The sequence below is a fragment of the Cervus elaphus genome, chromosome 27 (assembly GCF_910594005.1).
Source record: "Cervus elaphus chromosome 27, mCerEla1.1, whole genome shotgun sequence".
In the NCBI taxonomy this organism is placed as follows: Eukaryota; Metazoa; Chordata; class Mammalia; order Artiodactyla; family Cervidae; genus Cervus; species Cervus elaphus.
This window is the reverse complement of record NC_057841.1, coordinates 7,643,154-7,656,847: the sequence shown is the minus strand read 5'-3', so window position 1 is coordinate 7,656,847 and position 13,694 is coordinate 7,643,154. Positions and strand designations below refer to the sequence as shown.

Below are 13,694 nucleotides of genomic sequence, written 5' to 3'. Positions count from 1 at the left end.
GAGTATAAGGGGACACCCTGAGGGACCCTGGGTTGCCAGGAACACAGCCCCATCCGCACCCATCCACACGCAGGTTACCCAGCACCCCTTCCAGACACGTAGACGGGCATCTGGAGGGGGGCTGCCGGCGCACCTGTGACAACGTGACAGTGAGACGTGCTCTCCTGGACCAGAAAGGTCAAGACATGGGTCATCAACCTCTGCTCCCCACTTCTGCACAAGTGTGTTCATTTACCTGAAATTAGAGACATCAGGATTAAGGCTGGCAGTGTCCCCTGTGTGTGACAAGGAGCAGATCCATGCCCACTTAATAAGAGATCCACCCAAACTAGTTATTTGTGTGACACAAACTCTCACTTGAGGGGAATAAATGGAAACAGTGATCCATCCTCCCCTGTTAATGATCCGGTTTACTCCTGGAAGAAGGGCCTGGGTGGGGTGTACAGCCTGCCTGTCCCAGTGCTCCTTCCCATTCTCTACGCCTCCCCAGCCACAAAGGACCTGGGCCGTCACAGTGTAACGCGACTAAGGAGGAACGCTGAAAGAGAACTTCCAGGTCTCAAGCCTCCAACCTCCCCTGTCGGTTTGAGAAGCATTTAAAGTTCGTTCTTGAAGAGCTTTTCTTAAATGAAGCTACAGTCCAGGCCTTGCACCGGTTTAGCTCTGTCTGCCTGAACATAAATAGCTGATGTAGTCAAGTCAGGCTGTGTGCAGAGTCCCCTCGCCTGCTAAGAGAGGTTTTGCCTTCTCCCGGCAAAATGTAAAATTAGTAAACCGTGCGGCACGGTGAGGTCACCAGCCCAAATTACACCCAAACTTATTATTATTAAGGATTTGGTGTCCTGTTTTCCTATTGCTAAGAAAGTTACATTCATTATAGCTTTATATTTAGAGGGCTTTTTAAAAATAAGTTTGAGAACAGATCTATGAATGTCTGTATTGTACAGAGTTAGACAGTTACAAGAAAGTACTCATGATTTTAGCTTACATATTTTCCCTTCGACATTGAAAGAACCAAAAATCTAGTAACAGTTTCCACTACTGCATTTAGGGGAAAAGTGCTTTCTTTCAATGTAAGAAGAAACTAAATAAAATTATTGGGTTGGGCCGAGGGAGAAGATTCACTTTTAAGATAAAAGGGATTTGGGTAACTTTCGTCTCCTGACCACAAACTTTAATATTTTTAAAAATATAATCTTCATGCTGGGATTAAACAGAGTTCATTTTCTCTTTTTATCATCTTTTCTTCCCAAATCCTGGATTCTGAAAGGTTAAGTCACACTGTACTTAGAAAAACACACATATTTCCCTTATATTCCTTTCAAGTAATATTCATTAATTTAAAAACCAATGTAAGCACTGAGTACATTTAAAAATTGTTAAAATGGTAAACACTACACACACATATTAAATATATTTTACCACAATAAAAAATGCAAAAGTGTAGATTTTAAATGTTTAAAGTCATTTAAAATGTTTTAATACTGTACTCCCTTAAAAATCATAACACAAAACATAAATGAACAATATTTATAGGCATCATGAGGTCAATAATCAACTCTTAAAATTACATAAAATCTGTTGTGCTGGGAACAGTATTATCCCAAGTGAGGATTAGACCTTGCAATGTCAGAGGTCATCGCTAGAATCCACCAACTGTTTAGAAAAGTTTTCCTCTAGATGAGGCAGCCAATTTTCATGCCAAATTTGGAACAGCCTGTCTCTAAATTCCCTGTTACACTTCATGTGCTCTGCTGAACTCTGTGGGCCAAAAACTGACAGAAAAGTGTCCCCTTCCACCCCCCCACCTCCCCACCCCTGCACCAATTTTAACTTAGCTCTGGAGCAAGTCAAGAGTTTTCAGAATACAATTTGAATTCGAATACAGAAAGAAGAGTTCCATTAAGGGTACATTTCTATCCAACACAAACATGCCTCCACACAGTGACTCTTTTTGCACTAACAGCTTGAGAAATTCCAAGTTCAAGTTATTTTAGATGCAGCATTTAACTGACACCGTGTGGTGTTTTGATCCAAGGAGCCCTTTTATAAATCAGCTTTGGAATGTCCCACTTCTTCCTGACTCGAAATTCCATACGAATCCTATTCTGTGCTCTCTGGTTTATTCTGAGAATTTTAATCCACTTCATTTTTTGTAACAAATATTTTACAACCATCCTCGGCCAAAATCCCTGAAGTTCTGACCTAATTCACATTAAGAACTTCTTATCTGTGATTTTATATAAATCCTACATACTGCATAGCTTACCCTACCCCTGACAATCCTTCCATAAAGTTCAATAAAGCTGATCTTTTAAATTCCTTTTATATTCCTTTCTCCTTCTTAAGTAATTTTCTTAAAAGTATTTTTCTAGGCTGATTAATTAAAAGACAACTTTCAGATGCCTTACTCTACCCACATCAAAGACATGAACTGCAGTCTCTCTCACCAACCTATGGGCCAGAAGAAATTAGAAACAGATAAAAACATTACTGCTATTAAGAACTTTCAAAGAATAATTTTACCAGTATGCACAATGGATCAGCAGTTCAGAAGTTACGACATTCATCAAACCCTCAACCTCCTGCACTTAGAAGGCAGGCATCCTCTAACACCAGTGTCCTGGTGCTAAAGGAGAGAAGCCCGGACTGTATCCTCCAGCCGCCGACACCTGGCAAGAGGTGGGAGCCAGCGCTCTCGTGTTCCTGGACAGGGTTTTCCTTCTCTGCACTAGGAGGTGTGGCCTCTGCACCAGGAGGCATGGTCTCTGTAAGAGAGGCATGGCCCCTGCACTGGGAGGCAGGGACACTACTGGGAGGCGTGGCCTCTGTGCTGGGAGGTGTGGTCTCTGCACTGGGAGGTGTGGCCTCTGTGCCAGGAGGCATGGTCTCTGGGGCAGGAGTCCTGGTCTCTGTGAGAGGCGTGGCCTATGCACTGGGGGCGGGGCTCTGTATGGGGAAGCGTGGCCTCTGCACTTCTCTGGCCCTCACTGTGCCGGTGTGCAGAGTGGGTGCTCTGTAACCTACCCGTTTCTGAGGAGGCAGGAAGATTCTGGCACCCGGGAGGCCCAGGCTGCTGCTGTCCGGGGATTCTCGCAAGAGCGGTCAGGCCTCTTCCCGAACATGTGATGGCCTCACACAGCTGTGTGGTGTAACTGGACAGTGATCATGGCCCAGTAGAGCCCGGGCCCCACACACACCACGTCTACACTGGACCTCCCTCCATCTCCCACCTGCCCAATCCATCACCATGTCACCAGGACCCCACCCTCCAACACCTCTTGGGCCGCCCTTTTCTCCAGTCTTATGGTAACTAGTCTGCCCGGAGGACCACACTCTCTGAGCACTGCCCCGCACCATCTTCTGAAAATGGACCCCTCTCAGGCCCCGAGGGGTCACCCAGAACCCATCACCTCATAACTGGTGAGAGTCAAGCGTCCTCAAGATCACTCACTGCCCTTAAAGACCTGTCAGACGCCACCTGTCGCCCTCACACACATATGTGTATACATACACATACACACACGCATGCACCCACGTGCCCTCGAGGCTCTCTGAGGCTCTGACAGAGGCCCACAGCTCCGTCCTCACCCAGCACCCTCTCCTTCTCAGAGAACCAGCTTCCAAAAGGGCCCCAGTCCTCACCACAACCTCCTTACAATCTACTGGGAAAAAGAATCCAGTCAAACAGGTGACTCAGAGAACTCACACGCAAAACAACAAAAATGAAACAAATCTGGCAATGATCATTGAACCCAACAGGCAAAGAAATGTGTAGACAGAATCAAGTCTAAATAATTGTGAGGTATATATAAACATGCAATTGCTACATTTCTTGCAAGACATTATATCCAACATAAAAAATAATAAATTAACAATTGTAGACTAAAACCACATGCAGAAAAGGAATTACAATAGCGTGTGGGGAGAGGGGAAGAAATGAAGAAAGAGAGGAAGGGAACACAGGCGCTTTCATTTCTTCATCCTCCCCAAAGAGGAAGTCAACTTATATTGTTACTGAAGTCCATAATTGAGAAACAGGGGTTTAAGCAAAAGTTATAAATATAACCATTGATAGAACTGAAAACACTGAACCTTCTATCTGTCTTCTCATTTCAAGGATTAAAGAAGAGAAACATAATTCTTTTACCAATAAATTAAAAAGAAAGCATAAAATCAGATTAAAGTTTTTTCTATGTAGGAAAGAACACCTAATAAATCTGTTTCAGCAAAAAATATAAATGGAATCAACTTATTTATTTAAAAAGACTCAATGAAGGGCTTAACAACTAAATCCAACTCTTTGTCCTGTACAAAAGACACCCCAAATGAAGGAATTCAGAAAAGCTAGATGACATATAGATTAAATACAACAGAAAATGCAAATAAACAAGAGTGAAAATAGAAATATCACTAAGAGTTTAATTCATGGTTTGAAAAAGGTATTCAATTGCACAAAAGTCGTATTATAATGACAAGGGTAAAAAAAGAAACCACCAAGAATGAAACTGTCCTACATGTTTAAATCAAATAACACAGAACGAAATACATAAAGCAAACACCCCAGTGAATACATGAGACAAATACAAGAGACAAAATGGATCTGGGAGAATTAAATCTCTCTTAAACCTAGCAGATTAAAAAGGCAAAAACAGTAATAGTAGACGTGAATAAAGAAGTAGGGTTTATCGAGTATGTCACGTCAAACCCCATACTGGCCAGTTTGCTAAACTAAGGATAGAACATTAGGTGGCTACATGCTGACCACAAAGATGGGCTCTAACAGTTCCATAAATCAGAAACAGCACAGGTCTTCCAAGCTTCAGACATAGTACTGTGACAGCAAAAACTACCAAGTGAAAGCAAAAACAACATGAACAAAAGTTCAGCCATTTTAAAAATTTTAAACTCTTCGTAACAACTCCTGGGGCAGAAGATCATGCGGCAACTGCAAACCTCTCCTGAACCCCTCTGTGTCAAAATGTGTGGGACACACAGAAAGCCGAAAGGGAAAGCAGCTGTGGGATTAAAAATAAAGAAAACAAGTATGTGAAACATTCAAGTCAAGAAGTAACCAAAAAAGCATTAAAATACTTAAATTTGAATTTTAAAAGGTAACGACAAATGAGAAAAAACCCAGCAAAATTGGTAAATAAAGTCAATAATTGGCTCTTTGATAAGCCCAATGAATGAGAAAATTGACAAGCTGGCCTAATCAAAAACAAAAAATAAAGTAGGAGCTGGGGAAAATTAGGTCCATGGACCACAAAAGTAAGGGCAATTAAAAGAATATAATGTTCTTCAAAGCTCTACATTAACAAATGTGAGAATATGGAAAGAAATTACTAATTTTCTATTAAAATATTCTTTACCACCTGAGCCACCAGGTAAGCCCTAAATAAACATCCAAAATCTACTCAGGAATCAACAGAAGAAGCAACAGAACAATAATCAGGTAGGAAATCAGAAGGCCTGTCACACACTCCTTCACTTGCTCAAATGCCAAAAAAAAAAAAAAAATCAGTTATGGTCATACACATTTTGAGAAACAACTCAGATGGAGGCTATTTGAATGTTTCTGGAGCGAAAAGAACTTACATAAAGTGAAGAATAGAAAAGAGATAAACAAAAGTTATCTGCGACAACAGAGCACACAGCTACTGTCCTAATAAAGAAAATGTTCTTACAAAGCAACAAATCATGAATAACTCAGTGGAAAAACTGACCGAGTAAGCGAACAGGTGGTTCACAAGAGAAACGATAGTCAACAGACGCTAAGAAATGCTCGATGTGGCTTTAAATTTTTAAAATCCGGTGCTCATTTTTCCTATCAGATTGCCCAAGACTGAGAGACTGATAACATCAAGAGCTGACAAAGACAAAGCCTCACGTCCCTGACTGCTGCTGAGGGTGTGAAACGACATTTTGATATCCTGATGGGAAACTCATCAATATCCCTCAATGAAAACATCCCTTCCAGCCAAAAACTCCATCTTGGGGAACTAATCCCAAAGAAACATTCCCACACGTGCACAAAACTGTGTGTGTCAGAGAGGCTGACATCACAGTAGGAAACCCACAGCGACACAAGAGTCCACGACGGGGACACACACAGTGAAGCTCCGTGGGGCGGTAGCTGCTGGGTACCAGCCCTGCCCACTGCCTGCTGCTGCTGCTGCTAAGTCACTTCAGTAGTGTCTGACTCTGTGCAACCCCACAGACGGCAGCCCATTGGGCTGCCCCGTCCCTGGGATTCCCCAGGCAAGAACACTGGAGCGGGTTGCCATTTCCTTCTCTAATGCATGAAAGTGAAAAGTGAAAGTGAGGTCGCTCAGTCGTGTCCGACCCTTAGCGACCCCGTGGACCACAGCCTACCAGGCTCCTCCGTCCATGGGATTTTCCAGGCAAGAGTACTGGAGTGGGGTGCCATGGCCTTCTCCGTCCCACTGGCTACTCCCACCCAAATCCCCTTGCAGTGGCTCAGAACAGACCGAACTGAGTACTGGGCCTTTAAAAACCAGGATGGTTCAATTCCAGAAAAATAAATAACCCAACCAAAAATTGGGCCAAAGAACTAAGACATTTCTCCAAAGAAGACATACAGATGGCTAACAAACACATGAAAAGATGCTCAACATCACTCATTATCAGAGAAATGCAAATCAAAACCACAATGAGGTACCATTACACGCCAGTCAGGATGGCTGCTATCCACAAGTCTACAAGCAATAAATGCTGGAGAGGGTGTGGAGAAAAGGGAACCCTCTTACACTGTTGGTGGGAATGCAAACTAGTACAGCCGCTATGGAGAACAGGGTGGAGATTTCTTAAAAAACTGGAACTAGGACTGCCAGATGACCCAGCAATCCCACTTCTGGGCATACACACTGAGGAAACCAGATCTGAAAGAGACACGTGCACCCCAATGTTCATCACAGCACTGTTTATAATAGCCAGGACATGGAAGCAACCTAGATGCCCATCAGCAGATGAATGGATAAGGAAGCTGTGGTACATATACACCACGGAATATTACTCAGCCATTAAAAAGAATTCATTTGAATCAGTTCTAATGAGATGGATGAAACTGGAGCCCATTATACAGAGTGAAGTAAGCCAGAAAGATAAAGACCATTACAGTATACTATTGCATATATATGGAATTTAGAAAGATGGTAACGATAACCCTACATGCAAAACAGAAAGAGACACAGATGTACAGAACAGACTTTTGGACTCTGTGGGAGAAGGCGAGGGTGGGATGTTTCGAGAGAACAGCATTGAAACGTATATTATCTAGGGTGAAACATATCACCAGCCCAGGTTGGATGCATGAGACAAGTGCTCGGGCCTGGTGCACTGGGAAGACCCAGAGGGATCGGGTAGAGAGGGAGGTGGGAGGGGGGATCGGGATGGGGAATACATGTAAATCCATGGCTGATTCATGTCAATGTATGACAAAAACCACTACAATATTATAAAGTAATTAGCCTCCAACTAATAAAAATAAATGGAAAAAAAAATAAAAAATAAATAAAAACCAGGATGGGGTGTGCCAGCCTTTACAATCTGCTCATCCCTTAAGAAAAATACGGTGTAGGACTTATCTGGTGATCCAGTGGTTAGTACTCTGCCCTTCCAATACAGGGGGTGAGGGTTCGATCCCTGGTTGGGGAACTAAGATCCCACAATCACACAATGCAGCCAAAAAAAAAAAAAGTTGAGAAAATAAGTTGACAGAAAACTCCCATTTTGGAAAAAAAAAAACAGATACTGGGAAAGACTGAGGGCAGGAGGAGAAGGCGGTGACAAAGGATGAGATGGTTGGATGGCATCACTGACTCAATGGACATGAGTTTGCGCAAACTCTGGGAAATAATGGAGGACAGGGAAGCCTGGTGTGCTGCAGTCCATGGGATCACAAAGAGTCAAAGCAGACTTAGCAACTGAACAACAACAGGTATGTATATTAAGTACATTCATGAAGCTGACGGATTTAAATGCCTAATACAGTGATTGATATCAAGAAAGCAGTTAGTACACAGCAGCCTGCATAAAGTAAAATTACAAAAACACTGTGAAATGTCACACACATCCTTTTTTCTCAAAATGCAACTTTCACTTTGGATTGTAAATATCTTGATGGCAAAGATAATTAAAAGAGTCTTTGCAGTCTACTAACTATGCATTTTGTATAATTATCTGAAAAGAAATAGTTTAATTTCAGCAAGAAGAATGCTACCCTAAGTATTTGTCTATAATTCAATTGCTCAAATACGTGGTTGAAAATCAATTAAGAAGTTATCAGTTATCAGTTCAGTCACTCAGTTGTGTCCGACTCTTTGCGACCCCATGAACTGCAGCACACCAGGCCTCCCTGTCCATCACCAACTCCCCGAGTATACTCAAACTCATGTCCATTGAGTCGGTGATGCCATCCAACCATCCCATCCTCTGTCATCCCCTTCTCCTCCCGCCTTCCATCTTTCCCAGCATCAGGGTCTTTTCAAATGAGTCAGCTCTTCGCATCAGGTGGCCAAAGTATTGGAGTTTCAGCTTCAACATCAGTCCCTCCAATGAACACTCAGGACTGATTTCCTTTAGGATGGACTGGTTGGATCTCCTTGCAGTCCAAGGGACTCTCAACAGTCTCCTCCAACACCACAGGTCAAAAGCATCAATTCTTCGGTGCTCAGCTTTCTTTATAGTCCAACTCTCACATCCATACATGACCACTGGAAAAATCATAGCATTGACTAGATGGACCTTTGTTGGCAAAGTGATGTCTCTGCTTTTTAATATGCTGTCTAGGTTGGTCATAACTTTCCTTCCAAGGAGTAAGCGTCTTTTAATTTCATGGCTGCAATCACCATCTGCAGTGATTTTGGAGCCCAAGAAAATAAAGTCAGCCACTGTTTCCACTGTTTCCCCATCTAATTGTCATGAAGTGACAGGAATGGATGCCATGATCTTAGTTTTCTGAATGTTATTTAAACCAACTTTTTCACTCTCTTTCACTTTCATCAAGAGGCTCCTTATTTCTTCTTCCCTTTCTGCCACAAGGGTGGTGTCATCTGCATATCTGAGGTTATTGATATTTCTCCCGGCAATCTTGATTCCAGCTTGTGCTTCTTCCAGCCCAGCGTTTCTCATGATATACTCTGCATGTAAGTTAAATAAGCAGGGTGACAATATACAGCTTTGACGTACTCCTTTTCCTATTTGGAACCAGTCTGTTGTTCCATGTCCAGTTTTAACTGCTGCTTCCTGACCTGCACACAGGTTTCTCAAGAGGCAGGTCAGGTGGTCTGGTATTCCTATCTCTTTCAGAATTTTCCACAGTTTATTGTGATCCACACAGTCAGAGGCTTTGGCATAGTCAATAAAGCAGAAATAGATGTTTTTCTGGAACTCTCTTGCTTTTAACAAATTATTTACCCTGAATTCCACCGCTAACAAGGGCTTTCCTCAGTGGCTCAGTGGTAAAGAATCCACCTACAATGCAGGAGACGCAGGAGACTCAGGTTTGATTTGCTGGGTCAGGAAGATCCCCTGGAGAAGGAAGTGGGAACCACTCCAGTATTCTTGCCTGGAAAATCCCATGGACAGAGGAGCCTGGCAGGCTATAGTCCAAGGGGTCGCAATGAGTCAGACACGACTGAATGAAGGAGCAGGAGCAGACCGAAAGGGAAAGTGCTGCGTATTCGTACCATTTTGTGAAAGTATATGTAATTTATTTTTGAAATCCTCTATGTCTTCAAAGTGAAGTACTGTGTCTGTCTTTACCTCCTTACACAAGAGAAACACAGCATAAGGTTTGGGCCCCAGATGTCCATGTTTGATTCTGGCTCAATAACTAAAATGTGAAGCTTCATATTAATTTCCAGAATAATGACATTCAGATCAACTCTCCGCCAGAAAACGGGATGCTACCATAGAAGACAAAATTTTGGGGGAACGGGAAAGGACGTCATTTGTGCTCAGCTCCCACGAATCCTCAAAATTAAAAATAGGACGAAGTTCATATTCATAGCTTCAACTTCAGACATCTTACGGTGAATTAAGCGTGCAAGTGGAGAGGAAAGAAATCTTCTGCCCCACGTGACTAAATGTTAAGCCTGCAATCCTGCATCTGCTTCCCACTAACCTCCAAGACCAGCCATGGTTTGTCTAAGAAAGGGATGTTTTAATCAGAACACTTGAATTTATTGTCATCCTGAAGTCCCATCTGACTAGCAGATCCTCAGGCAAATGAATACCCATAAATTTCACATGACGGGTAGAAACCGCCTAAGCTCTTGAGCCCCCCAGATGTGCAGCCAATTCAGGGTGACCATCTCCGGGGCCTTCAATCTTTTCCTAGAAAAGGGCCCACTTATGAAATCCAATTTCGAAGAACTGACTCATTGGAAAAGACCCTGATCCTGGGGAAGACTGAAGGCAGAAGGAGAAGGGGACAACAGAGGATGAGATGGTTGGATGGTATCACTGACTCTAAGGACATGAGTTTGAGCCAACTCCAGGAGTTGGTGATGGACAGGAAAGCCTGGCGTGCTGCAGTCCACAGGGTCGCAAAGAGTCGGACACGACTGAGCAACTGAACTGAACTGATGAAATCCAACGCATTGAGATGCATGTAAATTGGCAAAACTCTGCTAAGAATGTCAGGTCCACACAGTAAAAAATGGTGATCCTGACCCTGACAGTTCGCATTTCTCCTTTAAGTGGAAATATCCCTTTGCCTCAACCTGCACACATCTGAAGCATGGTTTAGCTGGGCCACTGAAACAGAAAAAGAGAAACAGCACTTTTTCTCAGAGCTGAAAAGCATTGATCTGGACTTTGTTATCCCCCAGGAATGCCAGTCGATCTTTTTTTTTTTTGCTTTTAGGTCCGGTAAGTTTCCTGAACACTGATACTGTGAGTCCACAGGCCAGAGAATCAACAAAATTCTAGTCTGTTTCAACACCATTTATCTATCCAAAGAAGCACTTTCGGTGATTGATAGGGTGAGAAATACAACGTGACCTTCAGTCTAAATGCTAAACGTGCTGACCAGAACCTGGACTCTCAGGCCGGAGCAGCAGGTAGACTGCAGCGGGTGGCCAGCAGCAGGACCAGCCCCACGATCCGGAAGCGGTTTAACCAGGTCTCGCCTTGAAAACGTGACAGAACTTAACAGCCAGCAGGAACAGCAGTCTCAAGATTCGTGGGGACACAGACTAGCTTTGCACCGACTCCTGGAACAGCAGGATTTTCTGCCTGACTGTGGCAGGTAATAAATATACCGACACAATGTGATTCTCTTGCAATTTTCAACCCGTAAATCCCCTTCCACCTGGTAGCCAAACACCCCCGTCACACTTTGCCACACTCAGGACATAGCCACTGTAAAGCCCACGAGGGCAGGACCTCCGTGTCTCTCACTGTGATTCCCTACAGCGCAGGGGTAAGACACAAACCATCCTCAAAAACACTGCGGATGCGAAGGAACGGAAATTCATGACACTGCATTTAACCCTCTTCTCCTTGAAAGAAGCATCACCCCCTTAAAGGAGGTCCATTTGCTCTTATGACTGACTTGACTCTTCCCTCTGAGACAGAGCTTTTCTGAACTGTTGCTGCCCATTTGGGGAAAAGGAATCTTCATCGTTATTATTATTAATAGGGTTACTCTGAAATGACCTACTTTAAGAAGACTGATGAAGGACACTGGTTCCAGGTCCACCGTGAGGGAAAGAGGTTTTCCCTTTGCATCCACACCGCCCTCCTGAGTGAAAAGCCCCCACGCTGGCATTTCCATGAGCTTTGATACAGAGTTCAAAGCATACTGCGTTCTCATCCAACCACCGTATTTCACATCCCAGGACCTGGGAGCAGAAACAAGATGGGCACGAGGTCATCCATGAAGAATGTGAGGGGAGGCTCTGCAAAACCATAATCTCAGAAAAACACTCTGCTCCCCCGCACAGAGAGCATGTTGTTGGTGTCTGATCATTATTACAACAACAACACACAAAATTATCAGTGAACTCTGCCTGGCTTTCCACTCCAGGCTCACCTTAAGCCCCCAGGCAAAGTAGACAGTTTCTATATTTTATACAGTCGCTTTCTGTATTGTGAGGTTAATAAAACAAAAATGAAGCAAATTAGGATTTAAGGCTTCCTAGGCTTCCCAGGGAGGACTTCCTGGTGGCTTGGTGATCAAGAATCCACCTGCAGGAGATCCAGGTTCCATCCCTAGGTCTGGAAGATCCCCTGGAGGAGGGCATGGATACCCACTCCAGTATTCTTGCCTGGAGAATCCCAGGGACAGAGGAGTCTAACGGGCTACAGTCCATGGAGTCACAAAGAGTCAGATGCAACCGAGCAACTGAGCGCACACACACATGCTCAACATAAAGAACATCTATCTAACTGGATTAGACCACAAGTCTCACCTGCTTGTAAAGTAAACAGACTTTTTTTTTAATGTGCAAAAAGTAGGAAGAATTAAATGTCTTTTATGCTGGATGTAAAGTTTATATTTTTACATGCTGCATATAAAATTACCACTAGATAAGACAGAATAAACTGGAACCTTCGCAACTCTCCTTGTGTTTTGAAATTCTTGAGTGGCCTTCATCTGCCGTTTAGTCTGCTCTCCGGCTCCCTTTCTCGAGTGCACTGCACAGTTAACTCTGCGGGCCCTCAGGGGAAGCCGGCGTCTGACCCCATTTCACAGATGAACAAGTTAAGGCACACGGGCTTCACAACCGGCCAGAAGTCAACATGACTGGATGTGAGATGGGAAGCCAGAGGCTGCATCTTGCACTACAACTCCTTCCCACACACCTGCAATCTGGGATTCACACACCTGAGTTACTGGATGCTGCATCAGAGGCGGGGGCCCAGCTGCAGGAACCCGGGGGAATATCTGGACAGGATGGCTCCTGCTTCCAAGGGTGCTGGGCTGATTTACCAGGGACTCTCCGGGGGACAGACACGCGGCAGGGTCAGCCTCGGGCCGCTGGCCATCCAGTGCCTCCTTCAGCTGCCCTTTCCAGCCCCCCCGCCCCGGCTCCTGCACAGACCTTGAGAATGATAGAAGGGAACTTTCATCCCTTAATTACGCTGCCCTGATTCTGGAAATATCTGAGATATTTCCAAAGTGTCCTGCACCGCCCCTTAGAACCCTCGTCTACCGACAGCTGAACTGGGGGAGTGCAAGGCCCTGATGAATCTCAGCTCCGGCTCCCACCCCCGACAGCATCTCCAGCCCCACAGCTGCTCCAGCTCCACAGGGGCCAAACCGGGCGAGGCCACGTCGGGCTGAGCCCTGAGTGTAAGATCCGCGGGGATTTCCATGGCTCAGAGAGAGACAGAGAGCCAAGAACATCTCAGTAGTAACTTTTACGTCATTTACGTGTTCAAGGAACATTTTGGATCTACCAGGTTCAATAAACCGTATCATTAATTTTACCCATTTCTTTACCCTTTTTGCACGGGGTAACTAGAAGATCAAAAATGAAAATGTTCTAATACCCAGCAGCACTGCCCACTGGGGCTAAAGTCAGCAAGCCAGCCACCTGTTTTTGTGTGGCTTGCGTATGAGCTGAGGACAGTGGCTGGGGAAAAAATCAAAGAGAGAACAGCATTTTGTGACATGTGAAAGGACATGAAATCAAGTTTCAGTGGCCACAGACAGAGCTTGT

The 13,694-nt window shown here is 44.2% G+C and overlaps 1 protein-coding gene across 9 annotated transcripts in view; it reads right to left on the bottom strand.

The window, feature by feature from the left end:
- The window catches only part of ZNF516 (zinc finger protein 516), a 99,235-nt gene that overhangs the window by 71,211 nt on the left and 14,330 nt on the right, over window positions 1–13,694 (bottom strand). Inside the window, exon 1 of one of the 9 annotated variants that reach the window (XM_043888733.1) lies at window positions 2,527–6,255. The exons of 6 other annotated variants lie outside the window; for them this stretch is intronic. The gene's annotated coding sequence lies outside the window, so the exon portion shown is untranslated. Of the gene's footprint in view, window positions 1–2,526; window positions 6,256–13,694 lie in introns of those variants that run through there. 2 more of the 9 variants (XM_043888732.1, XM_043888725.1) reach the window with 2 other exon arrangements.